The following is a 27,988-nucleotide window of genomic DNA, read 5'->3' as shown; positions in this document are numbered from 1 at the left end:
AGCTTTGTCTTGTCTGGAGTATTCTTATTTGTCCTTTGATTCTAAATGATAGCTTTGCTGAGTAGAGTGATTTTGTTGTAGACCATTGGTTTTCATCATTTTGAATATTTCCTGCCAGTCTCTTCTGGTCCATTGAGAAATTAGCTGGCAGATTTATGAGTGCTCCCTTATAGGTAACTAATTGCTTTTTTCTTGCTGCTTTTAAGATTGTCTCTTTATCTTTAACCTTCGGCATTTTAATTATGATGTGTCTTGGTCTGGGCCTCTTTGGGTTCATATTGTTTAGGATTCTCTGCAATTCCTGGGCTTGTATGTCTATTTCATTCATTAAGTTAGGAAAATTTTTATTCATTTCTCAAAAGAGGATTTCTATTCCTTGCTCTCTCTCTTCTTCTCCTATGATGTGAATGTTGGTATGCTTGATGTTGTCCCAGAGGCCCCTTAAACTGTCCTCATTTTATTTGATTCTCATTTCTTGTTGCTGTTCTGGTTGGGTGTATTCTGCTACCTTATTTTCTAAATTGCTGATTCGATACTCCTCTTCGTCTAATCTACTGTTAATTCCTCCTATAGTAGTCTTCATTTTAGTTATTGTAGTCTTAATTTCTGACTGGTTCTTTTTTGTTTTCTAACTCCACTTTTATGTTGTCTATCTCTTTATGTTCTCACTGAGTTCATCTACTCTTCCCCTAAGTTCATTGAGCATCCTTATAACCAGTGTTTTGAACTCTGTATCTGGTAGATTGCTTGTCTTTAGTTCTTTCTCTGGAGATTTGTTCTGTTTTTTTTTTTTTCATTTCATTTGGAATATGTTTTTTTTTTCCTTTGTCTTTTCATTTTGGCTGTTCCTATGTTTGTTCCTATGTATTAGGTATAAAGTCTCCCAGTCTTAGGAGAGTGGCCTTAGTAGCTGTCCTGTGGGACCCAGTGACACAGTTTTCCCTGTTCACTTGAGCCGGGTGCTCTGGGTAAGTCCTTTATGTGGTTTGTGTGTGTCCTGTTATAGTCGAAACTTGGTTGCTGTTTGCTCATCGAATGGGAGGGATTGACCCTTTGGCTGATTGGTTGTGAGGACTGGCTTGTGAGGAGCTAACCCTTCAGAGCAGAATTGGCTTTAGTAGGGGTTTGGTGCCTGCCCAGTCTGCCCTTTGGGTGTGTCATCCTGATTGTAGCCTCAGGTAGTATTCCAGCTTTGGTGGAAGATGGCCACCAGCTGTGCTGGGCTCATCAAAAGGACAATGGATTGTGGCCATACTTTTATCTGGAAGAAAGCTGCCCTTCCAGCCTTTTGGGAAGTTCTTTGCTGGAGGCTAAGTTCAGCTGCTGCCTGTGCACTGCCTGGGGCCACCTGGCATGGGCCAACAAGCAATCTGCAAATGGCCACCACCCGTGCTGAGCCTCGAGGTGCCTTGAGAGGCCAAGCCGTGAACCGATGCCAGCCACTAGTAGTACCAGGTTTGGGGTGGCTCAGCAAGGGGTATGGGGCACGCCAAGGCCAAATGCTGCTTGTTTGAGTTTTGTGAACCTTTGTAAGATTTTAGGAAAGTCCTCAGCATAAGCCAAGACAAACCATTCTTATGGAAAAGCCACTTGCAGCTGCTTGGGTGGGCTCACAAATTGGAAGGGACAGGATTTCAAGGAATCATCTGGGCAGGGCAATCTGTGTTAGCCAGGTTGATAGAGACTCAGATATGGTGACTACTTGCATCTGCACACCAGGAGTGAGAAAGGTTCATCAAAAGAACAATGGATTGTGGCCATACTTTTCATCACAAGCTGCCCTTCCAGCCTTTGCCCTGAAGCCAGGCAATTCAATTCCTCCTGCATGGCCCTGGCACTTTTTGAGCAGCTGCCACAGCACTGGAGCCCAGAGGGAGTGAGTCCATGAGTGAGTAAGTTTGTATGCAGGACCTTTAAGAAGAATGTCTGTGATTCCTGCAGTCCTCTGTCTCACACAATTTCCATTGGTTTCACAAGCAGAGGGGACTTCTCATCCTGGCACTGGAAGCCTGAAATGGGAAGGGACCCTGAGTGTGGGGCTGGGACCCCTTGCTCCTCCAGGCTGTGGGAGGAGGAACCTCTGCAGCCAAGATATCCCTTCCAATTTTCAGCCTCCACGCATGTTTGTGTGACCAGCTCATTTAGCATCTCTACTCCTATCAGTCTTGAGGTTTCTTCTTACATATGTCCTCAGTTGTAGGACTTCTGTTCAGTCAGACCTCAGATGACTCCCAATGGTAGTGTTCTTTGTAGTGTAGTTGAAATTTTGATGTGGTTGTGAGAGGAGGAGAGCACAGAGCCTACCTACTATGCCATCTAGGCTGGAAGTCTCTCAACACATATTTCTTGAGTGCTTGCTTGGTATTTAAAAACGTATAGCATTTAAAAATGATATAAGCAGAGCACACAGTAGCTACTTAGTAAATGTTCATTAAACAAATGAATAAAATTATGAGTAAATGAATGAACTACCTTAACAAGTTAATAGATGTTTCATAAATACACAAAAGATCATAAAAACATAGCATATATTGAAAAGGAGATACAGGACATTCAAACAATGCATGTGTGGCTCTGCTCACGGCACATGGTTTCCTACTTCAAAAAGTGGAGGGAAGGAGGAATTATGGGCCAAGGAGTCCCTTCCTAGCAGTATCCCTCTTAGCCATGAGGAGCATTCACCTTGCAAATAGATTATATATATATATATATATATATATATATATATATATATATATATATATATAAAATAGGTAACAGAAGCTCCAAGGTCCTTTGGCATCCTTTAGCTTCTTGGCTTGCTTCCACTTCCTCCTAAAGCAACATTCAACCAAAGCCCAAGAGATAACAGTAAAAAGGAACAGGCAGTCATTTCTTGCAGGAAACTGATGAACACAGTTCACTGTGTGGAGGCCGCCATGCGTGCATCTCAGGACCACTCATCCGGGCATCCTGTGGTCCACATGTCTGTGTGCTTCCTGTCATGATGCTGGTGTGGGGCTGTTTTGATGTAACTAAGAGTAGGAATGCCTTGAATAAAACTGATATTTTCTTCTAAAGCCTATTCAAAACCTGTTTATTCCTCCTGGGAAAATCTAAATCTGATGCTAAAAATATACTCTGAGATTATTCAAAGGCTTCCCAAAAAACACTTGCAGAGAGGAACTGGCAGAAACGCACACAACTCTATGGGGCTGGCAGAATCTCACCTCTGAGCGAAATTTTGGGGTATGGGTTCCAGAAGAAAACAGCTTCTGAGAGAAGAATGTTTTATAGAGGAAGCACTAAGAAAATCTTTACAAATGCAATGCAAGTTTTGACACAGAAATCCATGCTTACAGCAGACCAGAGTCAATAGAAAGTCCCTGTAGATTTACACTAGGCTTGTAAAGAAGTAACTATTAAATGAGAAGGAAGAGTAAGTAGAGAGACCAAATGGAGTAAAAAAAAAAAGAGAGAGAGAGAGAGTAAGAGGAGAGTGATAAAAGAGAGAATGAGTGTTAGAAAGCAAGAGAAAATAAAATGGCAAAAAGAAAAGTTTGACTTCTGCCTTCCTTCAACTTTTTTTTTTTTTTTTTTAGCACAATACATGTATCTCTAAGAGGCAACTTCAACCTGAGGGATTGACTTCAAAAAGTAAGGATACTTCTATTGCTATTGACTCATATTATTCAATGCTATGCTTTTCTTGCTAAGTTATTGCTTATGACCAGGCAGAAAGAAACCTTGCTAATTACCACATGAGGATGGGATTGTTTGGCTAAAGGAAGAGCAAAATCTTTTGCCATAATGTCAATAATATTTACTCTGCACCATGCACTGTGGAACATTCTGTGCATGCATATGGCTGTTGGAAAGACCCAGTGCTCGCCTTCATGGTAATTCCTGGCTAGAGCAGATGACACACATACATTAAATGAACCATTGGAATTTTTAAAGAGAGAAGTATCATCTTAATATTTATATTTTACTAAGATTTCTCTGGGCTATGTTGTGGCTAATGCATTGGAAAAGGGCAGAGATGAACGCAGAGACACTGGTTACTGGTTAAGAGGCTGTTATAGTGGTTCAGGTAAGAGACGATGAATGGAAAGAGAGTAGTAAATAGAATTAAAAGATATTTGGGGGTAGAATTGGTATGGACTAAACGAGAACAGGGCAGGTGCATTACTCCCAATTTCAGACTTTACTAACTGGATAGAGGGATACAATTTACAGAAATACAGGGCATTAGGAGAGAAGTATTCTGTTAGAGAAACAATGAGTTCTTTTAGATACTGTTTCTTGTGTCTCATCCTATAATTTAGAGTCTAGACAGCAAAAACTACATTTTTCATACCCCCTTACAATTAAGTCTTCAAATGTATTTAGGTTCATCAATTAGGTACACTCATGTGAGTCTTGAATTCAGAATGGAGACAGCAGAACCTGAAGCATTCATCCTGCTGGTGCAAATTTAGCAGATATAAGAGAATCTGCATCCAGTGAGCTGGCCACAGCTGCTTGCCAGGTATATCAGAGATAAGTGCATATTTGGAACATCCACAATCTAATTCCTCAGCTTCCTGCTATGGCAAAGATAGCACTTCTAGAGGGTTAATTCTGCAGTGTTATTCTGAGTGTCTTTCCTGGACACCTTACCTAGAGCCTTCTCCAGTCTTTCCAACAATTTTTAAGGATGCAATTCCCTGTAGAAACCAATTTTTGCTTAAAATGTATTGAATGGCTTATGCAATCAGCAATGGAAGCTTAATAAATATAGAAACAGTGAATTTGTAGAATCTGCAAGACACCAGAGGTAAATATGTGAATGACATTCAGATACATGCGTATGGAGTTTAGGAGAGAAGACTGGGCTGCCAATTTGTGATTTATTAGCATACAGATTATAATGGGTAAGATCGTTCAGGGAGATATTGTCAAGAAAAAATTTGAAGAGTGATAAAAAGAGGAGCTACTTTGAAAATACCAGTTTTTAAAAGATGGTTAGAAATGTAAGTTGGCCATTGAAGGAAGATGGCTAAAAATTAGGGGGGAAATTAGAAGATGTCGGTGTCATAGAAGCAAGGTAGAAAATGGGTCTATAAGAATGGATCAATACGGCAAATTCTTCCTGGAGGTCAGGCATGTCTATTGAATCTGGTCTTTGGTGACGTTGGCAAGAACAGTTTTGATTACAGTGTTAGAAATAGGATTCAAATGAGAAAGACTTGGGAATAAGGGAAAGAAAAGAAAATAGATGCCATGGGGATAAGCAGTCTTTTAAAGAGGGTGATGCAGAATTGAGGGAGGGAAGGTTTTTTAAATCCTTAATCAGCCTAAGTCACCCCTCCATGATGAAGCATTAGTGAGATGTTATGTGAAATTGTATTTCATATTTTATTTAAACAATGGATCTTTTATGTTGGAGAAAGAAGCACATGTTTGATGGTGATGAGATGAAGTAAAGATAGGGCTGGGGGAGAGTGAAGACAAAAAAGAGGAAATACTTATGGACTTTAAAAGCTGTGACAATATAGAAGCGGGTAGGATCCTGATAGTGGGATGGTTTTAGACACAAGAAAGATGGAGCAAAAGGAGCAGGTGCATCAGGAGTTAGTTGTTGTGGCCAGGAAGTCCAGAATGTACGGTCTGATGGTATTTCTTCTCTTTGTGAAGTAATAGATGAAGTTCTCTTTTGGGGTTTGTGGGGGCTGAGGATTAGAAGGTCTGAATGATCAGCCTGTAGAATGGAAGAGCAAGCTCATTAGTTCGCCATCAGTGTCAGGAGCCTGCGTGGGTTTAATGATGAGGATTTGACAATGAGGTCAATCCATTCAAAATGTGAGATTGTTCCCAGTAGTACTCAGGCATCTGCTCACAGGCAAGGAGCACGTTGTCAGCTCCAGTTATCCAGGGCTGGGGTGTTTTCAGGTAGGGATGATGTAAGGACAATGGCAAAAGAAAATGACAGAAGAACAAACCAGGGTTCTCAATGGGGGAGGAGTGGTACTGGCTCGTCCTGGTGTCTATAGCAGGTAGAAGGTATTTTTGGTTGTCGCTATGTTGGGGCACTATTGGCATTTAGTGGGCAGGAGCCAGGGATGTTAAAAGTCCTGCAATGTGTGGGAGGGTACAATAAATCATTGTTCCCCTTCCACAGTTCTCCCATTGATAAACAAAGAAACCGAGGGACCATATAGACAGAGAGATAAAGACAAGAACAGATCTAGTTGGGAGAGACTGAACATGTAATCCTGTAGGATTAGCGGTGTGGTCAGAGAGTGGGACTTCTGAACCCCTGATTTCAGAGGTGTAACAGTTCCCCATGATGTGGCTTAAAGGGTGCATCGGTTACAGTCCTCTGCAAAGTAAATCCCAAGATGGAATTTGATGTGCAAGAGATTTATTGGGGTAACACTGAAAGATCAAGGAGAGGGGGTATAAAAGTAGGTAGGGAGAGCCTTCAGACCACAATGCAGGTCTGCCACTTGGGAAAGGAGAAAGGCAGGAAGGAGGATTGAGTAAGAGTAGCTTTGGAGAACAGTGGCCCTCGAGAAAGTCTCTGCCAGACTGATGGAGGTGCCTCAGAGCAAAGACTGCCCATCAGAGGAGTGCCCAAGAGGACAGGAATGGCCAATCTCTGCACCCCTGTATTGTCAGTCATGGCCTTGGCATGAATGCAGTAGATCTGAATATATAGCAGATGGAGGCTCTCCACCAAGCAGGTTCTCTTCAAGAGACTGCCGAGTAGTATACTTTGCCCCCAAACCTGGGCCACCACACAGGGGTGGCTGCCGTAGTGTCAGTAATATAAGCTCTAATAGAACAGGGACACACACACACACAACACACATTTGCTTTTTCTAATATTTTATCCCTAATGCCTTGGCACATATAAAGTTTCATTCAAAGTTTTCCAAATGAACTAATGAATTACTCACTAAATAATCTTAGGACTATTATTGTTCAATAGGGGTGGTGATAGATAGCTCCCATCTTGTAGGTCTTTGTGAAGATTCAGGGACCTTTCAGGAAGAAGGTTCGGCATGGAGTCTGGCCAATGGTATCTAATAAATGTTAACTATTACTAGTATGATTATTTCTTCTCATTATCTTTGCATAAAAAAACCTTTTATTGTATCAACAAACAGGAACGTGTTCAGACAGTTAAACTATGGGACCGTCTTTTACCTTCCACGTTAGACTCAGTGCTCCGAGAGCATGATGAATCCATGCTTCTCTTGCTTTGTCAATCTTCTTAGTAATTAAGATAATGTTCTAAATATAGTCATTAAGTCCATCGCACAGACAGAATAAAGATGAGGTGAGGGGACAGTCACCTAGCAGACATCAGTGGAGGCTCAGCCGAGTGGATTCTTGGGTAAGGGAGCAAGAATGTGCTGGTGTCATGGCTGTAGCTGGGTGGATCTCACCAATCGGAGATAAATATCACTCTGGAGCGATGTCTTCTCTGCCAGGAGGAGGAAGCAGCTTGCTTTTCCTGGGGAACAAAGACTGTGCTTGTGTTAATGTCTCTAGAGAGAAATGTGTTTGTACATTAGACTGGTAATTAAAGGCTCCCAGTAAACCAAGTCTCATTACTCAGCTGCCTAGATAGCGTCTGGCATGCTGTCAAGTGTCTGGTTGGCACAAGTCTGAGCCTGGATTTGTCCCACCCCTGGGGGAAGGGCTTGGGCTGGGGGTCCACGGGCCCTGTCTGCCAGGGCTCCCAGCATGGGTTCTCATTTTCGTTGCCTGATCGAAAACGAGCAGGTCCTCACACTTCTCAGGTTTCATCATTCTTTTTTTCCAAATATTTAAACAGGCTGTTAAGAACAGAACTATGTCAAATGCCTGATTCAGTGAATCTTACGATAATTAATTGTTGGGATCTCAATTGACATCATGTACCCCATGAGGTTAAAATCTCTCAGCCTTGAGGAAAGCTGTTGTCAGTCGTTCTTCACTAGGCTGCAGGAGAGTCTGTTAGAATCACAGTTCAGATAAGGTAACACCAATCAGGTTTTTCTGCACAAATGAGAGCCTGTGGTTTGTGCTTCACGAATATTTGGCTAATTAATCACTTTCACTAGGGCAGGAGAATAATAACGTTTTAGATTTGTAAAATGCTTTCTAGTCTGCAAAGCACTTTCCCTCATATCATCTAATTTGGTCTTTACTTTTGAGTATTGTTCTTTATCCAGATGAGGGACAGTATTAATATTAAAAGTCACAATCCCATGCAAAAGCCACAATGACTTTTGACTTTTATTGACATCTTTCTACGAACCTGGCACTGTTTCGCGTGCAGTACAGGTAGGGTGAACAGTGGAAATAGGAGAGCCAAAAAGAAGAAAAAAGATTATAAGTTTGCTTTGCCCAGAATGCATTTTATGTGCTAGCCAGGGGACTTAGGGTGACATTTTTGCATAGTTCCTTGCTACAAAAAACCTTGCTTCTTGTAACTAATTTTAATATTTTCCATCTTTCGTTCCATGGTTTTTGAGACACTCTATGATCTAGGTCCTTCTCTATATTATCCTGAATAAGCCAAATTACTCTAATTAATAACAGTTAATACTTATGGGGCATGCCTATGTGCCAGGCTCTGCTGTAAGCAAGTTCTAGGCATTCTCTCATTTAATCGTCATGACAACTCTATGAGGTGGGTAAAATTATTATCTTTGTTTTCAGATTAGAAAACTGAAGCATAAAGAGGTTAAGTGACATGCCCAGGAGCATTTAGCTAAGTAAGTAGAAGGCTGTGAATCTAAGCCAGGTGGTCTGGCTCAGCACTCATGTTCTTCATCACCACACTGGACTGTGTGGCTAATGGACCATGGTTTTCCTTTCAGTCAAGCTTGGACCCAACTTGAGAAACATGGTTTGTCAAGCCAAGTTGAAATCTCTTGGCTCTACATAGACATCAAGTGACTTCCTGAGGAAACCACTTCTCAATTGTCAATGTCCGAATTCATTGCTGTTTTCAGTATACTGTGTTGTCACTCCTAGTCTCAGCATTCAAAACATGGATACCAGAAAATGTCAGAAGAGGCAGTTGCCAACTTTGTTTTGTAATTAAGCTTCTGAGTGTTGGATAGTCACTAATTAAAATTTATTTTTCACTTTTCTCCATAGATATGCTTATTCCTCTTATCCAGGGGGGAAGAAGCTGTAATTTGCTTTTCCCTCCTGCCCTACCAGTTGGCCAGCTCTTCTTTGGACGTTAGTGTATTTAACTCCTGTGGGCAGAACCTACTTCCCACTCTCTTCTCTCTAGGTGCTGACTGCCTGCGCTCTCACTGCCCCATGTTCCCACAGGCTTAGACTTCCTGGGGGTGGGGGGGGGGGGCGCGGCGTTTGTTTGGGGTATTGGTCGACCCCGAAATGAGTCCAGGAGCCTGCTCCTGTTCTTCACGCAGCTGTTCTTCTCATCTGGACAATGGAATGAAATGCACTATCACAGCATGTCATACACAGGATGCTGGATGAATGTTCTCCTTTAGCCAGTAGAGCATGAGACATTTCTTACTTTGAGGAAAAGTTGCTCAGCCTAAGGCCTCTTGGTTTGCTCCTGTGAAAACGGAATTATTGGCTTGCAAAAGAAGTACATTCCTGAAATTATCCCCAAAAGAGCATCATTCACCATCTTGTAGGCTACATATTTCATCGTGCCCACGTGACTATCTCCCTAACTTTATTTTTAGGATTTAAAAAAATTTTTAATTACACCTTAGCACCAGTTTTTAAAACCTACCTAGATGTTCTGGAAAGGGCTTGTCTTTTATAAGAGACTGTTAGAATCACCAAGGGTAACCTCCACTGTCCTTGCAAACAGGACTGAAATAGCTGGCCACACTCACTTGTGGCCACTTTTGAAGTGCCTAGTAAGTTAGGCAGTAGGAACCTATTGGTGCCACACTCCACAAATGGTAAACGTTATTATATATTCATACATGATGTGGGGCTAAAGATAGAGCCTCTGTGAGACTTGAAATGTCACAATTGTTTACATGGTCCTCAGAAAATGATTCTGAAATCACGTGTACCTAGAGGAAGCACATTTCCTCTCCACCCGAAAACCTCCCAGTGTGTTTATAGGTGTGTGCACACACACACGCGCGTGCACATGTACATACACATCCACCCCTTGAGGTTATCAGAGCTCCAGAAAGTACCAAAACACTGCAATACACACAATTTTATTTAACCTAAAAAAAGACCACTTTTCAGCCATGGCTGCACAATACAATTGGGTTGCCCAGGATGGATCCCCAGAGGTTCTGATTTAATTGTTCTGGGGCAGGGTGGGGTGACCACTGTTCCTGTTTGTCCAGGACTGAGGGGGTCTCAGGATGTAGGACTCTGAATGCTAAAACAAAGAACATCTGGGAGTTCGGAACTAGTTGGTCACCCTCCGTGAAAACAGGTGTTCTTTGTGAGTGTCCCTCATGATTCTCACGTGCAGTTAGTGTTGAGAACCACTGGTGTAAACTCTTAAACTTTAATTCACACAGTGAAGAGAGATCACTTATGATGAAAAAAATATTTTTCTTCTGTAGAAGATTCTTTTTAAATCATCATCATCATCATCATCATCATCATCATCATCATCATCCTTGTAAATGAGAAGTCCTGGCCAAATGGCACCTTTTCTCCCGTGAGGGTGGCCATACCCAGGGAGCAGCTTGCCTTTTTTCTCCTCTGACTAGCTGAAATCCACACGCTGGGGAGGGGCTGTCAATGTGGGGAGGGGCTGCCAAGTTGATTATTTTATAATTTAAGAAGACTCTGCAGGAGATGTTTGCTCAGGAGCCCAGCATTCCAAACTGAGTCACCATAAGCTGGAGTCATCAGTCCTAACCAGCAGGAAATTCCAAGCAGAATTTCTTTCCAGTTGGCTTTCAAATGGCCTGTTTATATCCAACAAGCCTTATGAGGATTTGTTTATATCCCTCCCCCTGAGTTGCTGAGCTGGGAGTAAGAGAAGAGCATGCATATCTGGAAACTTCTAGAAGTACAGTGGTTCTCAACCTTGGTATCACATTCAATCACCTGAGAAACTTTCAAAAATCCAGATGCCCATGCCCATCCCCAGTCCAATTAATTCAGAATTTCAGGAGTAGGGACCTGGGCAGTCCTTTCTGAAAGCTTCCCCAGATGGTTGTAATGAAGGACCTGGGGTGAGAATCAATGCTTTAGAGCAATGGTTCTCAAAGTGTGGTCCTGGAATCAGTGGCATGAGCATCACCTGGGAACTCAATAGAAATGTAAATTCCCTGGCCCACCCTGTACCTACTGAGTCAGAAGCTCTGGGGATGGGCCCTAGCAATCAGTTTTAACAAGTCTTCTAGGTGAGTCTCACAGTAAAGTTTGAGGACTAGTTTAGATGACAAGGATGTATTTTTCCAAAAATTTGCTGAGATGCTTAAACTGTTAACTGTTGCCTCTAATTTTCTTGTCTGAAACAAACCAATTCTCTCTTTCTGGTGACTCCCAGTCATAAAGCAATGAGTCCTGGCTCACCTGGGATGAAAAAACACAACAGACACACCTGGGTCCCTACTGTTATTTATGAGTGGGAACCAACGAAGCAAAATAATCCTATGAAGCAACTGAGACAAATTATTTGATGTCCTATAATTAGCTCATCTGCTTTAGTATTGTTTTATAAGGTGCAGCTTTATAGTCTTTACTTATTGTTTCTTCATCTATCAAGCTTGGAGCTGCTAGAAAAAAACATGTTTCAAAGAGTTTTAATTAGAGAGATACTGGGTTGGAGTTCTTTAGGGAGATCTATGATATTGCAGGATGGGGTGTTTATCATGTAGAATTGAGAGCTGAGAGGCTAAATTCACTCTAAGCAAGCACAGTTGAGGTACCCACTAGAGGGTAAAGAAGTGGAGAGAAGGGTAAAGGTGGAGAGAAGAGGATGATCAGCAGTAATCTGAACCAAGAGAAATGAAAGCAAAGACAGCTTGTTCTGTAATCTGGAGAGTTTTTGAAATTTTAGGATCTCAGATCTTCTGCTCCAAGAGTTACTGAAAGGCACAAATGAGCTTTTTTTCTTTTTTTGAATTGCAGAAATTCAAAGGCTTCTTTGCTATTCCCCACCTCCTTATAATATATAGAACCAAATCACAGGAAAAGGCAGCTGACTTTGTACGTGCATTTATAAATTTTTTACAATTTGAGTATTCGGAGTGTTATTTTTTCTAAGTAAAAATCAAAGAATGTTAGGTGGAAAATTAACTCATAATTATACCTATTATGGATATTAATCCTCATCCAACACTCCGAAGTAAGTGTTATTGGCCCATTTCCCAAATTAGGAAACCGAAGGTCAGAGATGCTAAGCAAATAATTTACTCAGCTGTTAAATGACAGAGCTAAGATTCTAATTCAGGTCTGTTCAACTCTAAGACCTTTGCTTGCTTTCTTGGTCCAGAAAGATATTAACTGGGGCATAGGGTTGTGCAGCCAGCTGGCAGTTCTACATCTGGCAACAGCAAGGAGAGATTAGTCCAGAACTTTACTCCCATAGGAAGATGTTGTTGAGAGGCAATTCTCTACCGTGACATCTTGTGACAGTGTCTATCCCAGACTACGTTTTCTGGGATGTTTGTTTAACAAAGATGGAGGTCTCTCTAGGGCAGAGGGCAAATTTGTTTCCTGACTAGGATAAAAAAGATAACACCTCCCTCAAGGGCAAAGGTTGGGCAGGTTTGCAAGTGCCCCCCTATATGATCGGGGGTTTCGGCTTCAAGTTCCTCAGCTATGACACAGACCCATTGTGCACACAGATTCTGTAGAACTGATGTGGCCATGTGTCATAAAGTCCTTTATCTCTGACCCAGAATCTTGTGTCTTCTGCCAGCATATAAGCCATGTCAGGCTAATGCGTTACCTTGCAAGCAAGGTAAAACGTCAGAGCCTTGACAAGTCCTGATATTTAACACCTTAGTAAACACACATACCCCATATCGCACTCCTTCCCTCTCCCTCAGTGCTGAGTGAATGCAGCCAACTGACTGGAATTTACTTCTTAGAATCTTCCCACCATTCTCTTGCTTTCCATGCCTCTCTTGCTACAAACACTGAATCTGAACAGTGACTAGAATTGACAGATGGGAATTAGGAACCTAGTGTTGGTTGATGTTAATTTAAAAAAAAAAAAAAAAGGTCTTTGGTACATGTATGTACCAAATTGAAACTCCATTGTCATTGAAGCAGAGATTGAAAGTGACTTCAGTCATTTAGGCCACTTTCCACTTGATGTGGCAAACATTTTAAGAACCTCTTGTCATTAACGAGATGGAAGTTTATGCCTAAAAAGGAAAGTGAAAGTGACACACTGTCACCTACTTATGATTTCTTCCCTTTAGTTCCAGTCCTGTCCTCTGAAAACACACAGAGTAAGACATTAAGCTTGTTCCTACACCCCAAGTCTTTTTATTCCAGGTTAGACATTTTCCCATTCCTCAGCTCCTCCTCATCAGACACAGTGATCAGACTCCTTGCTATTCTAGTTATCCTCCTTTCAATAGGTTCCATCTTGTCTATCTTTGTGTACAAGTCCTTAAAGAAAAGTTATTCGGTTTTTAAATAGGTAATACAGTACAAAATTCAAAAGATATAAATACATTTCCTTCCCACTCAGCCACTAGCCACCACTTCCTTCCTTTGGCGACTTATTTATTTCTTGTCCTTTCCTCTAAATAGTCTCTATATATTTAATGTTCATTAGTGGGTCGAACATATAGGGTACAAAGAGGAAATAGCTTTACTTTTTTTTTTTGTCATTACTATCTTTAAACCCATTCAGAAGAAGTTTTTCTTCTTACTAGTATAACAGCTCAGATCCTCTAGGCATCAAAAGGTCTACTCTAGTTTAAGATGGATACTTTGGTCTTAAATTTAATACAATGCTTTTCTCTTCCCTCCAGCTCAGACTGAATCTTCAGACCGGATGGCAGGAGAGTAAGGCATCATTTGTTACTTCACTGGGAATCCTTTTCTTCTCTCTGCTCCTTCTGGTTCCCTCAGGATCAGGAGTGGTGGAGGGAGTGACTACAGGGGAAGAACAGAGTCTTATTGGTCATTGATACCCTCTGTGACCATGTGATATGCATCTATGTAAGGTCTCATACCAGAGCACGTAGTAGGTAGTCAATAATTATTGAATGAATGGATGAATAAACTCAGCAAATTAATTGCCCAGATTGGCAAAAGATGGGAGGAAGGACCAACAAAAAAATATGCACAGCTGTGTTCACTGCTGCAAGGTCTGGGGGTAGAAGTGATAAACACGTATGTTTAAGCTGTTGCTCTAACCCAACAATGACCTTTTAGAAAATGTAATATCCAGGACTGTGTTAACATAATAGTAGTGCAGAGGATAGTGGAACTCTGTATCAATACTCCTTATTTTGAACTTTATAGTTCTCCATCAGGTACTTTCATTTTGCACATAAACAATAGAAATTTTTTGGCCCAAAACCAGACTTTATGTTTACCCCTAATAAATTTTATCTTTTTAGTTTTTACCTATTGTTTCCCTCTCTTGAGATCTCTTTTAATACTTACCTATTATCCAATATATAATTGCCTCCTCCAAGATTTTTCATCTACAAATATAAAAAGGTTATCCATGAATTTATTCAGTGAGCTAATAAAAATAGTTGAACTACAAAGTCATTAGAAATCCTCCTTTACATTGATATATATTCACTTTGAAAGATAATAGCACTCTTTTTTTTTAGTATCAGTTAAGATTAAGTTCAGCTGCATACAAAAGAAGAAAATATATAAATAAATAAAAACGATAGTTTCATTCCTTCTCATGTAAACTTGAGAAGAGTCAGTACAGAGCTGATATATTAAGGACCTAAGGGTTTTCTTTCTTTCAGCTTCACCACATGTGGCTTCTAATCTTAAGACTACCTAATGGTTCAAGATAGCTACTAGAGCTCCAGCCATTCCATCCTTAATCCAGCCAAGAGGAAGAAGAAAGGACAGAGGCAAAAGAGGCACCTTTCTCTTGAATACATTGGGTATCTGTTACTAAGGAATATTGAGTTAATAAATGTTGGTTTGGGCAACTGGAAGTATCTTCCTATGTCAGGCTACATATTTCCCTTAACTGGAATCTAGCCAACATCTCTCTAGAAGGACATGAGAGAATTTTGTTAAGTCCCTTTTAGGTATTAAGGTTATCGTAACTACCTTGATCCTATGGTAATACCATTCTAGCAATCTTATCCAAAGTCTAATGCAATTAGTTAGACAAAATTATTTTCAATAAATCTATTCTTGTGTCTAATGATTATCATATTCATTTTTCCCTTGATTTTTCAAAACCCATAAGTTTAAAATCCATTCTAGAATTCTAGAGGACTAACCTCAACTTAAGTAGTTTTTAAATCTACTTGTCCTTCAGGAAATTAGTATGCACACCCATCTCTTCTATATGGAGCTGACTTCTTAAATTAAATCAACAAAAAGCTTATAATTACATTTGCAAATTTCCCCAGGTTCTTGGGCTATAATTTGTATCATTTGGGGTTCAAACAGAAACAGAACTACCAGAACAACACAGAATAAGAGATTCATTCTAGAGATTTGACTTGGGCATTTGTGTGTGTCGTCTTGCGTCTGGTACTGAAAGCTGAATTCTGCAGGGCAGTAAATCTGAATGGCAAGGTGGATAAAGAGTGGAAGAGAGGAGAGCCTGGGACTCACTTCTGTCTTTCACTGTCTCCACGTCTGGACTTACCCCTGCCCTGGCTGCAGGTCTGAGAGCTGAAGGAGCGGGAGTCTAGCTGCTTCTCACTGATGAACCAGCATACGAGGGACAAGGGGAAGCTGCTGTGAGGACCTGCTCCCACCTTTGTGAAAAGGATGCGACTGCTGCTTCCCTTTTACCTTGCAACTCTGATATGAAAAATCCCTTTGGCCCTCCCTTACCTAGAACCCTGTGGAGAAGGGGATTTTGGAAAATGTGCTCCAGTTAAACTATGTGGACATACAAATTTGAAAACCTCAACTGTTTTAAGACAGTTGAAGACTCTCTTCCTACCTTATGTATTTTTTTCTTAACGATTCTCATCTTATCCTTTCTACTTTGACTTTATTTCCTTTGGTAGAGAAAATAGAAAGTGAATAGATGGGGTTATTCTGCTTTCTCTCTGTTACTTGTTAGCGTTATACTGTATGTACCAAGCAGTGGGCTTCACTCTTCCTGTCCTTCCAGCTCTGATTATGGCTAAAATGTCCTCCCCGTCTTCCTTGGCACATCTCTGGAACCTCAGCTTTTCTGGAACACCTCATCAGAGGCTACTGGACAAGAACCACTGTCTCTCTGAATGAAACTCAGTGTTTCCTTTTTTGGGGGGAGTCTATGAAAAAAAATCTAGGATGGTGTGGTCTCATTGTCTCAAGGCTCTTCACATTTCTCTTACTTAAGAGTCAGAAATGAGTCTAATATGAGAATGCTCCTTCTTCAACAATGGGAGCACCACACTACAAAGGCCATTAAACAGATAGTCTTTCCCACCCTCCAAATATCCTCTTCTGGCTGCCTACTTCCTTTCTGTGACAATTGTTTCCCTTTCAGGCTGCCCTTTACACAATTTATTATAATCTCAACAAAACTGTATATGTATGTGTGTGTGGGCACTATGTGCACGTGTGTGTATGTAAGATAAAATTCACCTTGGTAAGGCAGCTCCTACTCAGTAGTTTGACTCCACCACCACTATCTCCCCGGGTGTGACTAATGTGAAGCAGAGCATGGGTATGGGCAGTAGGAAGTGGGAAGCAGAACTGGCCAAAGGCTCTGAAGAATCTGGGTGTTTCAAAGCAAACTGAGGCTGAATTGAGTCCCTAAGAGACACAGACACCTGGAGGGAGAGAGAGAGAGAGAGAGAGAGAGAGAGAGAGAGAGAGAGAGAGAGAGAGAGAGAGAGAGATTGATTGAGAGGGAGAGAGAGAGAGAAACGGAATGAGAATGCATGACAGTCCTTTGCTTTCCAGAACTCTGGGGTGAAGATCTCCCTGAGAACCTGAGTACAGATGTCTGGGTCAGGCAGGGCCCAGGAGAATCTACTCTGTGGAAGGTGAATTTGATTCTCGGGGTCTTCTTGCCTCCCTGCATTCCACCTAGACCTTCTTTCAGGAGATCTGAGATTCCCTTTTCCCTTCTCCCATCATAGAAAAGAGCCTAAAATTCACCTAAGGTATGTTTTCTTCTCCAGACCTTTAAATTTCAAGGTGTAGAGAGAAAAGACTCTTCTGGAAGGATTTCAGACATTCACACCAGGTTGGAGAGTTTTGGCATGTGATTGGGTCTTCCTGGATGTCTCCTTAATGACACTGATGCTAACTGCCCAAACCTCTTGGACTTTCATTCTTAATGAAAAATGAATTTCTAAAGAGATGAAATCTGCTTGGCATCTTTCTAGAGTCAATAGTTGTGACAAGACAGATGAAGCACTCTTTAGCTCTGATCTGTTGCTCGCCCTGACTTTAAAAGCCTCACCCACCCCCAAGACCCAGGGCTAGCTGCCCTTACTCACTGGAGTTTAGTCACTGGAGCTTGTGGGTCTGTGCCTGTGCCAAGCCCATCTTCCTCTCAACTGGGCCCTTTTCAGGTCCTCTTGGCTCTGAGGGAATGAGACCCTGATCACCAGACTTTTGCTCAATTAGTTGGACTTGACTGGGCTATTAGGTAAGATTTCTCACAAGGGCTTAATGAAGCTGGTTCAAAACTGATCTTGATTTTTTTTTTTTCTTAGAAAAAATCCTTGGAGGCTAAAGGAAAGGGAAGGAGGGTGGGAGCATGCTAAAGGAGGAGGGTTGAGGATATGGGATATAGTCTCTCTGAACTTTTTGTCTTCTTAAACTCGACAGCCAGGAGATACACTTCTGATCACCCATAAGAAGAGAAAGTTTGCACCCTTCTCTGAGATCCAGAAACCAAGTGTGGGGTAAGGTATGGCTAGGTATTTTGCAAACTAACCTGCTAAAATATCTGAAAATTAGAATTGCTAGAATTGAAGTCTATTCCAGAACTTCTCATGCATTAATGTACATAGTCATCATATGAAGATTTTGGTAAAATGAAGATTCTGGTTCAGTGGGTCTCGCTGAGTAGAGACCCAACATTCTGCATTTCCAGCAAACTTCCAGGGGATATTTATACTGCTGGTCTGCGAATCACATTATGAGTAGCAAGGATATATAACACCTGAAGAAGCTATAATTGCTAAGAGTGTCTATTTGGGCCATGGCCACTGTTATGGACTAAATGCTGTGTGTCCTCCACTCCCCTACCCCCATCCAAATATTGAAGTCCTAACCAGCAGTGTGGGTCCCTAAGCAAGTAATTAATTCTAAATGAGTCATAAGGGTGGGGTTCAGGTTCAATAGAATTAGTGTCCTCATAAGAAGAGACACTAGAGCTTTAACTGCTCACTCTTTTTTTTCTCCCTCTTTCTCTATTTCTTCCTTCCATTCCTCCCCTCCCAACTTGATCCCAGAAGAAAGACCATTTGAGGACATAGCAAGAAGGTGGCCTACAAGTCACGAAGAGCGCTCTCCCCTGAAAGTGATCATGCTGTCACCTTGGTTTTAGACTTTCTGCCTATGAAACTGTGAGGAAATGATGTCTGTTGTTTACGCCCCTCAGTGTATAGAGTTTTGTGTTGACATCCCGAGCAGACTAATACAGACACAATGGTACCTATCCCAAATGCTCTGACCCCATAACATTTAGGAGAACCAAAAAAACTCCCCTGTGCTCTAGAACCTGACAAGTGACAATTTCTAAGCCCAGATAGGTTGGCTGCTCTCCACACTGTACTTTACAATACCATTGCGCTCCAATTTACTTTTTCATTAAATCAGTGGATTTCGTCTTTGGCTGCACATTGAAATAATCTAAGAGCTTTAAAGAATACCCGTGCCTGGGCCCCACCCCCAAAGACTCTGATTTAATTGGTCTGAAAAGTGGCTTGGAAATCAGGATTTTTAAAAAGCTCCCCCAGGTGATTCTAAGGTCGAGCACCACTGCTCCAAGTCAACATTTAAGGGACAATAGGGGGGTTAAGGTCAGCATCTATTCTGTGTTGGAGGAAAGCGTACAGCTGTCTTTATGTGTGTGTAGGTATGAGAAGGGGTTGAAAACAGAAGCCTTCACTCCAGTGTCACAAAAGAACAAGATGTGGTCTCATTAAGTTTTTGCAAAAGTTCTGATCTACCATGGAGATCCTACCCCCTTTGTGATCAAACGTTAATGAATCTTCAAAGGTTGTGTTAAAGAATCCACCAGGCTGTAGAATAGGCCTTTTTAGTTAGGTGAGAACTAAGGCCGTGCAGGGTAACACCAAACCTTGATAAATAAAGATTTGGCAGAGTCAGCCTCCTGATCAACACGAATCTCATTTTCTGCTTCTTCTGCATAAGCCCAAATTTCTTCTAAAAGCACAGAGTTGCATTTACTATTTTGGTAGATAGTGCCTCCCGAGGGGTAAGTCTTTCTACTCTACTTCTCCTTGAAGTTCTCTAAGTTCCTTCTTCTACCTCAAGTCACCAGGGTCAGACAGCTCTCAAAGAGGAATTATGAACTGAGATGCTAAAAGGGAAACAAAAGCAAAAGAACGACCTCCTCTTCCTTCATTTATTTGTTTAATTTGTTGTGCTTACCTACTTATGTTGAGCCTCGCGGCTCCTATCACGTCACATTGTACTTCAGGGGTTCCTGGAATGGGGTTAAGCATTCTGGAGCTGGGCTACATTTTTATCCATAACCTGAGGAACAAGAGAACTCCAAAATCCTGGTGACTCAGTCTCCATCTACTTTTAGATTTTACTGATCCCACTCAGCAATCACAGATGCACAATGCTTGGCTTTACTGTGCTCGATGAAGCAGTATATCCAGGTAGTAGGCGTGTCTATGAGCTAGATTAAAGATCTGACAGATGCAAACATCTCTAATTGAGAGGTGCTTTATTTTGTACACGATGGGAACAGGAAATTGCATATCCTGCACCTGGTATAGAACAAACATTTAACATATTGTACCCCATTTAATTCTTACAGCAATCCTGTGAGAATAGATATTTTTATAATTTCATTTTACAGATGAGAGAACTGAGATTATGAGATGCTAAGTAATTTCTTTGCCCAAGGTCTTGGCAGTATTAGAACTGGGATTTATGGCTTGGCCATTACATTTCATTGCTCCTAGGAAAATTCTAATCATCTCTATTCTATGGGAGAAGAAATTAGTCTCTAGTTAACCTGCAGGAAGTTTCTAACAGGAACAGTTTACAGCTTGCTCAGCTGCCATACTTCTCTGTCCCTGGTCTTTGGTTTGTTTGTTTGTTTGTTTGTTTGTTTGTTTTCAAGACAGTCAAAAGCCTCATCATGGGTGGAAGGTATCTCACCTTTACGGATTCTGATAGGGTTGAGGGGTTAGTTCCTGGAATTTCCAGTCATTGCAGGGCTTTAGGATAGAGCCCTTCTTTGCCCTTATTCTTTTAAAGACCTTTTCAGGAAGTGGTTAATGAGACCTAAAATACAGGTGAAATTAGAGGACTTAAAAAAAAAAACTAATTTCTCTCTCTCTCTCTTCCAACAACAAAATATAAATGTGAACCCTTTTTCTTTTCCTTAAACTCACAGCACACTGTTATCAACCTCTGGTGCCAGCTTCGCAGTGATACATGTTAACACATGGATGGCTGGAGTTCTACAGTAGCTCATCATCATTTATATTTAAGAACATGATGAAAATGCTGCAGTATTTTTTTTTTTTTTTTTTAGGCAAGGTAACCCTTGGTTGACCTCACAGATTGCAAGGACCTTGTCATCTTACAATTCCTTATTTTTTTAATTTCTTTTTTTATGCCTGCACCCGGTCTTCCTAGGTGGTCTCCTGTTCAAGTACTAACCAGGCCCGACCCTGCTTAGCTTCCAAAATCGGAGGGGATTGGGCTTGTTCAAGGTGGCATGGCCGTAGACTAAAAATGCCACAGTCTTAAAACCACACTTCTTGAAGTAAGATGAGACCCGTTATCAATATAGAGGCCTCTGCAGCTCAATATCATCAAAAGATAATTGTCTTGGCTTAGCTTGTGGCTGGAATGGGTTTTATACTGGCTTCTCTGACTGGTCTCCTCTGCACTATTGTTTCTGCTATCTCTGTCACAAGGTCAGTGAAGATTTGGCTTGCAGTTTAAAGATAATAGTTCTGGATCAAGACAAATCTTGCCCTCATTTGCAATATGAGCTGTTCCACCAATGGAAGTAATTAATGCAATTTGTCCAAGAGTAGGTGAAGTTGGTACCCTCTATTTGAGAGACCCCACTAAGGCCTCAGATGCCTCAAAATACCTCTCCTTTTGTAGAAAATTATATAAATGGAGCCGGTTTAAAATGGAGTCAAAGCTGCCACCCTAGAGGAACTGCCTTGCATGTCTTATTCCTCAAATCTTTGGAATGTTAAAACAGGGTAAAATAACATTTGGACTGGGCCTAAAACAACGTTGTGTCCCAAATAACTGTTTGTAAGGATAACAAGAAAGCAGATGTTATGACTACCAGACTGATGACTACTGAACTGAAAATTAAAAACTTTGTTTAGAATTAACGTCACCGTGTTAGCTGTTCTGCACCCATAGAAATGCCTTCCTTCTATTGATGTTATTGTTTCGCTTCCTTTTATCATAAATACCCACTGCTTTTGTCTTCTAATCGGAACACTGGGGTTCTGCCTGAATCAGTGCATTCAGAATAGCTATTCTTTTTTTATCTTAAATAAATGCTTATTGCCTCTTACTCTGGTCTTTAATTTTAGCTTTACACTTTTATCTTTCTTTGGCTCATCTTGCCCCTCTTACCTGAGCTAAAATTACCATTTGCTTATTTATACAATAGATCTCAGATGTTCAGCTTCAGGATTTCACATTTTCTCCTAAATATAAAGATGAAAACATTATGTTGAGAGGCTCTGAGGATATCGTCAGAGTTTCTTCTATTAGTACACGTTATGTAATTAGATTAGGTATCATGACCTTGGATGGTGTCACAGGTTGAATTGTGTCTCTCAAAAAGATATGCTGAAGTCCTAATCCCCAGTATCTGTGAATGTGACCTTATTTGGGAATAAGGTCTTTGCGGATGCAGTCAAGTTAAGATGAGCTCATATGGGAGTAGGATGGGTACCAATCTAATATGACAGGTATCCTTATAAAAAAAGAAAAGACACAGAGACACATGGGTAGAGCATCATGTGATGACAGAGGCAGAGACTGAATGTGTCTGGATATGTCAACAAACCAAGGAAAGCCAAGAATTTCTGGCAATTGCAGAAGCTAAGAGAGACATGGAACAGATTCTTTCCTAGAGCCTTCAGAGATAGCATGGCTCTACAGACACTTCGATTTCAGACTTCTGGCTTTCAGAACTGTGAGAGAATAAATTTCTATTGTGTGAAGCCACCAGGATATAGTAATTTGTTAAGGCAATCCTAAGTAACCAATGCAGACAGGAAGGAGAAGCTGGCCCGAATGCAGAAGTAGTATCTCTAGAACTAGAAAGCAGGGCACCATCTTCCTTGATGCTGTTGGTTAGAGGCAGGAACCACCAACAGCTTTGTGTGGGTAACTTTTCAGGCTTGTGATTCATTCTCCCTGGGAGAAGTTCCGCCAGCCAGCCAAAGTTCTGCTAAGGCTCTGGAGTATCACCTTTGGGGGATCCTGAGATCACTGTGCAGAGCTGCACAGTTTACAAAAGATCAGGTGCTTGCACAGGTTCCTAAAGAAAGAGGAGATGGCCCAACTTTGTCTGTTGCACAGTTGTGCCTAAGGCCATTTTCCTAACAAGAAACAGAACGGGTCAATTCTTCTTCTTGCGGAGTCTTGTTCATTGACCAGTGCCTGTTCCTAGCCTATCTGATTTTGCACCACTATCTTTAGGGTTAATTTATATTCTTTATTCCGATATGTCTGTCTCAAACATTGCCTATCTCCGTGTTTATGACTTGCCACGAAGATTGTTCAGGGGACCAGTTTAGTTACATTTTGTCTACTAATTCCATTAGGTAGCCAATAAATATTAGTTAAGAGATTTTTACTTTTCATCCAGAAATGGATATCTTTTGAATTGAATGCTGTAATGACTTACCTAGAATTCCCCTTAGGACTGAGGCATTTATTCTTCAAGCTGTTGGGAATGTTGGTTGATGAGAGCCCACCAGGGAGGTCTCCCCAGGGATTGCCTTTGCCTGAAGCAAGTGCCTTGCTCAAAAGTTATTTAATGAGTGGTCCAGGCAAAAGTACAAAGGTCCATCCCCTTACCTCATTCAGATGTCTCTGCAGGATCATTCCGGCTCTAGAGCTCCCTGTAGATTGACTGAGGCCTCTGTTGCAGCTGTATGGTAGTGGGACTTCTAGTTCTGTTTCCCGCACCTTCATACAAGTCTTGTTCCTGTAAGCATCTCCTCCCCGCATCACCCTGCACACAAACCTAATAGTCTGTTTTCCAGGGAGCCTGATCTAACACATTCTTCAACTTCACAATATGTAGGGGAGAAATATATTAACCACCCTTATAGATGAAATATCTGAAATGCTTAGAGCTACATGCAGTGAAATGAAAAACTATCATGTCCCTGCATTATCTCCGTCATAATGGTTGGATCTTTAAGGTTCTACTCTTTCTCAGGAGCTCACGAGTTCTGAGCACAGCGCAGCTGTCAGTAAACATTCATTGAATACAATAAAGGTGACTTGGTCTTTTACTGAGCTAAATAGATCTCTCAATGAGTTTTTTTCTTTGTAATGAAGAGGAGGGTTTTTGGAAGGTATATTACTTTTCTAGGGCTGCCATAATAAAGTTTCATGAACTGAGTAACTTAAACAGTAATTTATGCCTCATAATCCTGGAGGCCAGAAATCTGAAATCAAGTTATCAGCAAGGCCACACCCCCTCTGAAAGCTCAAGGAAGGGATCAGTTTCATGGTTCTCTCTTAGCTTCTGGTGGTTTGCTGGCAATCGTTGGCATTCCTTGGTTTGTAGGCACATCCCCCTGATCTCTGCTTCATGTTCACGTGGTGTTCTCCCTGCGTGTGTTCTCTATGTCCAAACTTTCCCTATTTACAAGGACACCAGATATTGGATTAGGGAACTCCCCCTACTCTAGTATGACCTCTTCTAAACTAATTATATCTTCAAAGACTCTACTTCCAAATAAGTCACAATCTGAGGTACTAGGCGTTAGGATTTCAACATATAAATTTGGAGAAGACATAATTCAACCCATAACAGGGTTTTTCTATGACTTTTTTTGTGGGGTTTCTATTTTTTGGTTCTCCTGTGAACCCTGGATTTCCCACCATGCCCTGTTGGGGCTGCTGAGGGACCACGGCAAAGTCTCACATGCAACAGTTGGGTCTGAGTCACAGGTAGTCAGGTTCTAGTCATCTGAGGTACGGGAACATTAAAAAGCCCCACCTTAGCCGCTGAAGCCTGGCCGGATTGGGAACAAGTTCCGTGCATTTGGTTGGTGGATGCAAACACACAAGAGATGTCTAAAAAGTCGAACTTGTCACAGAGTAAAATGGTGGTTACCAGGAAATGGGGGCGGGGGAGGTGGGGGTGAAATTGATGTTGTTTAAGGGTGCAGATTTGTAACAAGTAGTAAGTAAGCCATAGAAATCCTATTGCCTAGGCACCGCCCAGGTCCCTATGATCTAAAGTGCAGCCCAGGTAGAGAACCAGTGCTGGGTGCTATCCTCCCATGGATGGCATCTGTGTTATAGGTAGTTCTTACCTGTACCACTAATTACAATTCCACTTTGTATGACTATAGAAAACTAAGTAATTTTCTATTTCAAAAGTTTTGATGAAGCTTCCTTTATCTTTTTCCTTAGCAAACAGTTTTATCTCACAGCTACTCAAGAACAGAAGACAAAGGAGAATGGCCTCTATAAAAGGTTGTTTATTCTCAGGGGTAATATTTAAAAATATGTCACAAGCAGGGACATTGACCAATTATTCCACTGGCAGAGGTAAGCAATCAGTTTGAGCCTCACTGGCAGAACATTAGTCCTTTTTATTCCTCCCCCACCTCGATTTAACCAGAGGACCAAAAGGAAGATCCATGGACAGAAAAGAAAGAAAACTCATAATTATTGCTCTTGGCTTATTTGGAGTAATAAGAGAAGCGAGGTTCCTAATGGACAAGGCCAGAGGTCCTAGTAAATATTTTGCCACCTCACCAGATAGGGGACAACAGATATGACCCCAAAACTTTAATATGAAAGCAAGATGAGACATGCTCCACCTTGAATTAATTTGCTCAAAGTTTTATCCCCAAAGATTATCATTTTTTTGTACTCTTCTAATGCTTTTGTGTATTTGTTGTTATGGGAAAACATGTACAAGCCTCACTTTTACCCTATAACAGAAACCAGAGAAGATTCACTGTTCTATTCTCTGGCATGACACACAAATAAAAGGATCAGGGTCCAGGTCTTTTATTTTATTTTATTTTATTAGCCTGGACCCTGGAAGCCAAAGGATGGACCTCACTGTCTTATCCTTCTCCATTACTGGTCAAGTTCTTTGACCTCTTGACTTTGTTTCTGGCTAAAAATTTCATTACTCTGTGAGCAGCTACAGAACTGCTCCATTGAGCAAATGTTGATTTAAACCTTTTAGGTCTCCTGACACTATTACGAAATCCAGTTCATCAAAGATGAAGTCGTTAAAAGAGAGAAATCTTTGTTTTTGTTTGTTTATTGTTCAAAGAGCATTTTATAGGACATTACAATATTTCCCTTCCACATGAACCAATCAGTGTATTGCCACTTTCACAAGCTAAAAGTGGATTTAGAAAGTTTTAGAAAGCATGCTTTAATACCCTATATCTGTTTTTCAATTTCCTGTTATGTTTATGAAGATCATTTATTGTACATTAATTTTGCTACAAAGTATTATTTACATTAAATAAAAGAACAAAAATTAATTTGGTCTGCATAGTGCTTTTCCTCTCATGATTCCAAATGACTTAAAATGAGTCATATATATATACAGACTTGTGTTGTCATTTTTTTCTTCCAGTTCTTTAAAAATGTTTTGATAAAGTAAAAACACACTTCCAACATTAAATATTCTGAAAACTTTAAAATCCAAAAACATAATATGTTAACATAATAAACAAAGACAATATTCAGTCCAAATAAACACATAGTACTCTTTATAAATTAAAGTGTTTTACATTGTGTTTGCACAACTAGTTTACTGCATTTTTTAATATTTCTGCTCCTTGAATGTATCTGCCAACTAAAGTTAATTCCCTTTTATGTTATTATCCCAAAGTTTTCTTTTTGTAGTTTTTAATTTGGTTTAATTTGGAGAAAGAACATTCATCGAAGATAGATTGAAAATAAAATAACATATTTTAGTAAAACTTGTATACATGCCACTCTATTTTATAATAAATGTTTCAGCAAATTTCCAGATACTTGCAATCTTTCTATTGCTTGTTAATGAGTTTATGCAAAGCAATAATACTTTGGTAAATAATTCATCATTCACTTGAAAACTTTTTGTTCCTTCTGAGTGTTTATAATAATGAATTTTTTAAATAGCTATTTTATTAAGAACAAATTCAAAAACAGTTTTGCTTATTTTGAGTTGCATATTGGTATATTGACTTGATGAGGATTTGCTTTCCCGGTTATTTTTTAAATTAAGAAAGTAATATTTGCTCATGTTTTTTAGACGTTTCAAACAGCTCTCCAATCATTCTTTTTTTATTAAAGTTAAAAAAGTTTTGAAATATAACCCATACAGAAAAATGCACAAATTATAAGTGTACAATTCAGTGAATTTTAAGTGAACACACCAATGAACCACCATGAAGATCAAGGTCAAAGATGTTACCGGCACTCCAAATTCCCCTTGTCTCCTTACCCCAATCCTTAGTCTCCCTTTTCCTCACCAATCACAACCATATCCTGACTTCTAACATTATAGATTAGTTTTTTCTGTTTTGTTCTTTATATAAATAGAATTATACTGTATGAACACTTTGTATCTAATTTCTTCATTGACCATGTTCTAAAAATGCATTTGTAGCATTGTGTGCTGTTAATTCCATCCATTATCATTGCTTTAATTTCATTGGTTGACTATGGCTACAAGTAGGCTATCTATTTTATTACTGATAGTTTGGTTGTTTCTAGTTTGGGGCCTGGGATGATTAATTTTATATGTCAACTTGAATGGGCCACGGGCTGCCTGGATATTTGGTGAAAAATTTTGGGTATTTCTATGAGTGTGTTTTGGATGAGATTAAGATTTAAATCAGTAGACTGAGTAAAGTAGATTGTCCTCTTAATGTTGGTGGGCCTTGACCAATCAGTTGAAGGCCTGAATAGAACAAAAAGGCTGACCTTCCCCTGAGTAAGAGAGAATTCCTCCTGCCTGACAGCTTCCAACTACACATCAGCTTTTTCCCGTTTTCAGACTCAAACCGAAACATCAACTTTTCTTGGGCCTCAAGCATTTTGGCCAGACTTTGGATTGGAACTACATTTTTGGCCCTCCTGGACCTCCAGCTTATCTGGAGCCAGAATCATCTAGTTGAGCCACTCCCAAATCTCCTGCCCACAGAAACCGTGAGAGATAATGATTGTTGTTATTTTAAGCCATTAAGTTCTGGGATGATTTGTTATCATACAGCAATAAGAAAATGGAATAATCAATTACTATAAAACCAGTTGGTATGTTTGGGTCCTTAAACAAAATGAATATAGTTCAATTTCTTTAAACTTGTCCTCAAAGCAAAATATTCTAATCACTTACTTCTTGCTTTCTATAACTACTCAAAAATTATGCCATATTTAAGATTGCCTTTATTGTCTAGACTCCAAATTATTCTCCCTCAGTATTTTAAAAACATTACTCCATTGTCTTCTGGTTTTTGGTGTTATT

At 40.4% G+C, this 27,988-nt stretch overlaps 1 long non-coding RNA gene and 1 pseudogene across 2 annotated transcripts; one reads left to right on the top strand and one right to left on the bottom strand.

Annotated features, from left to right (window-relative positions):
• Nucleotides 1–27,144, top strand: LOC107497678. 2 transcript variants are annotated; one of them, XR_004955717.1, is made up of 6 exons: nucleotides 1–173; nucleotides 872–1,892; nucleotides 3,582–3,636; nucleotides 13,929–17,969; nucleotides 18,525–18,635; nucleotides 24,919–27,144. It is a non-coding gene; the product is annotated as an uncharacterized LOC107497678 (long non-coding RNA). The 2 variants fall into 2 exon arrangements; XR_004955716.1 differs by lacking the exon at nucleotides 24,919–27,144 and having other exon boundaries at nucleotides 18,525–20,784.
• On the bottom strand, nucleotides 20,892–21,007 carry LOC118605499 (annotated as a pseudogene).
• Nucleotides 27,145–27,988: the final 844 nt, after the last annotated feature.

Source organism: Rousettus aegyptiacus, unplaced genomic scaffold (assembly GCF_014176215.1).
Source record: "Rousettus aegyptiacus isolate mRouAeg1 unplaced genomic scaffold, mRouAeg1.p scaffold_m13_p_1, whole genome shotgun sequence".
NCBI lineage: Eukaryota > Metazoa > Chordata > Mammalia > Chiroptera > Pteropodidae > Rousettus > Rousettus aegyptiacus.
Note: the sequence above shows the minus strand (reverse complement) of the source record. Positions and strands in the feature narration are given on the sequence as shown.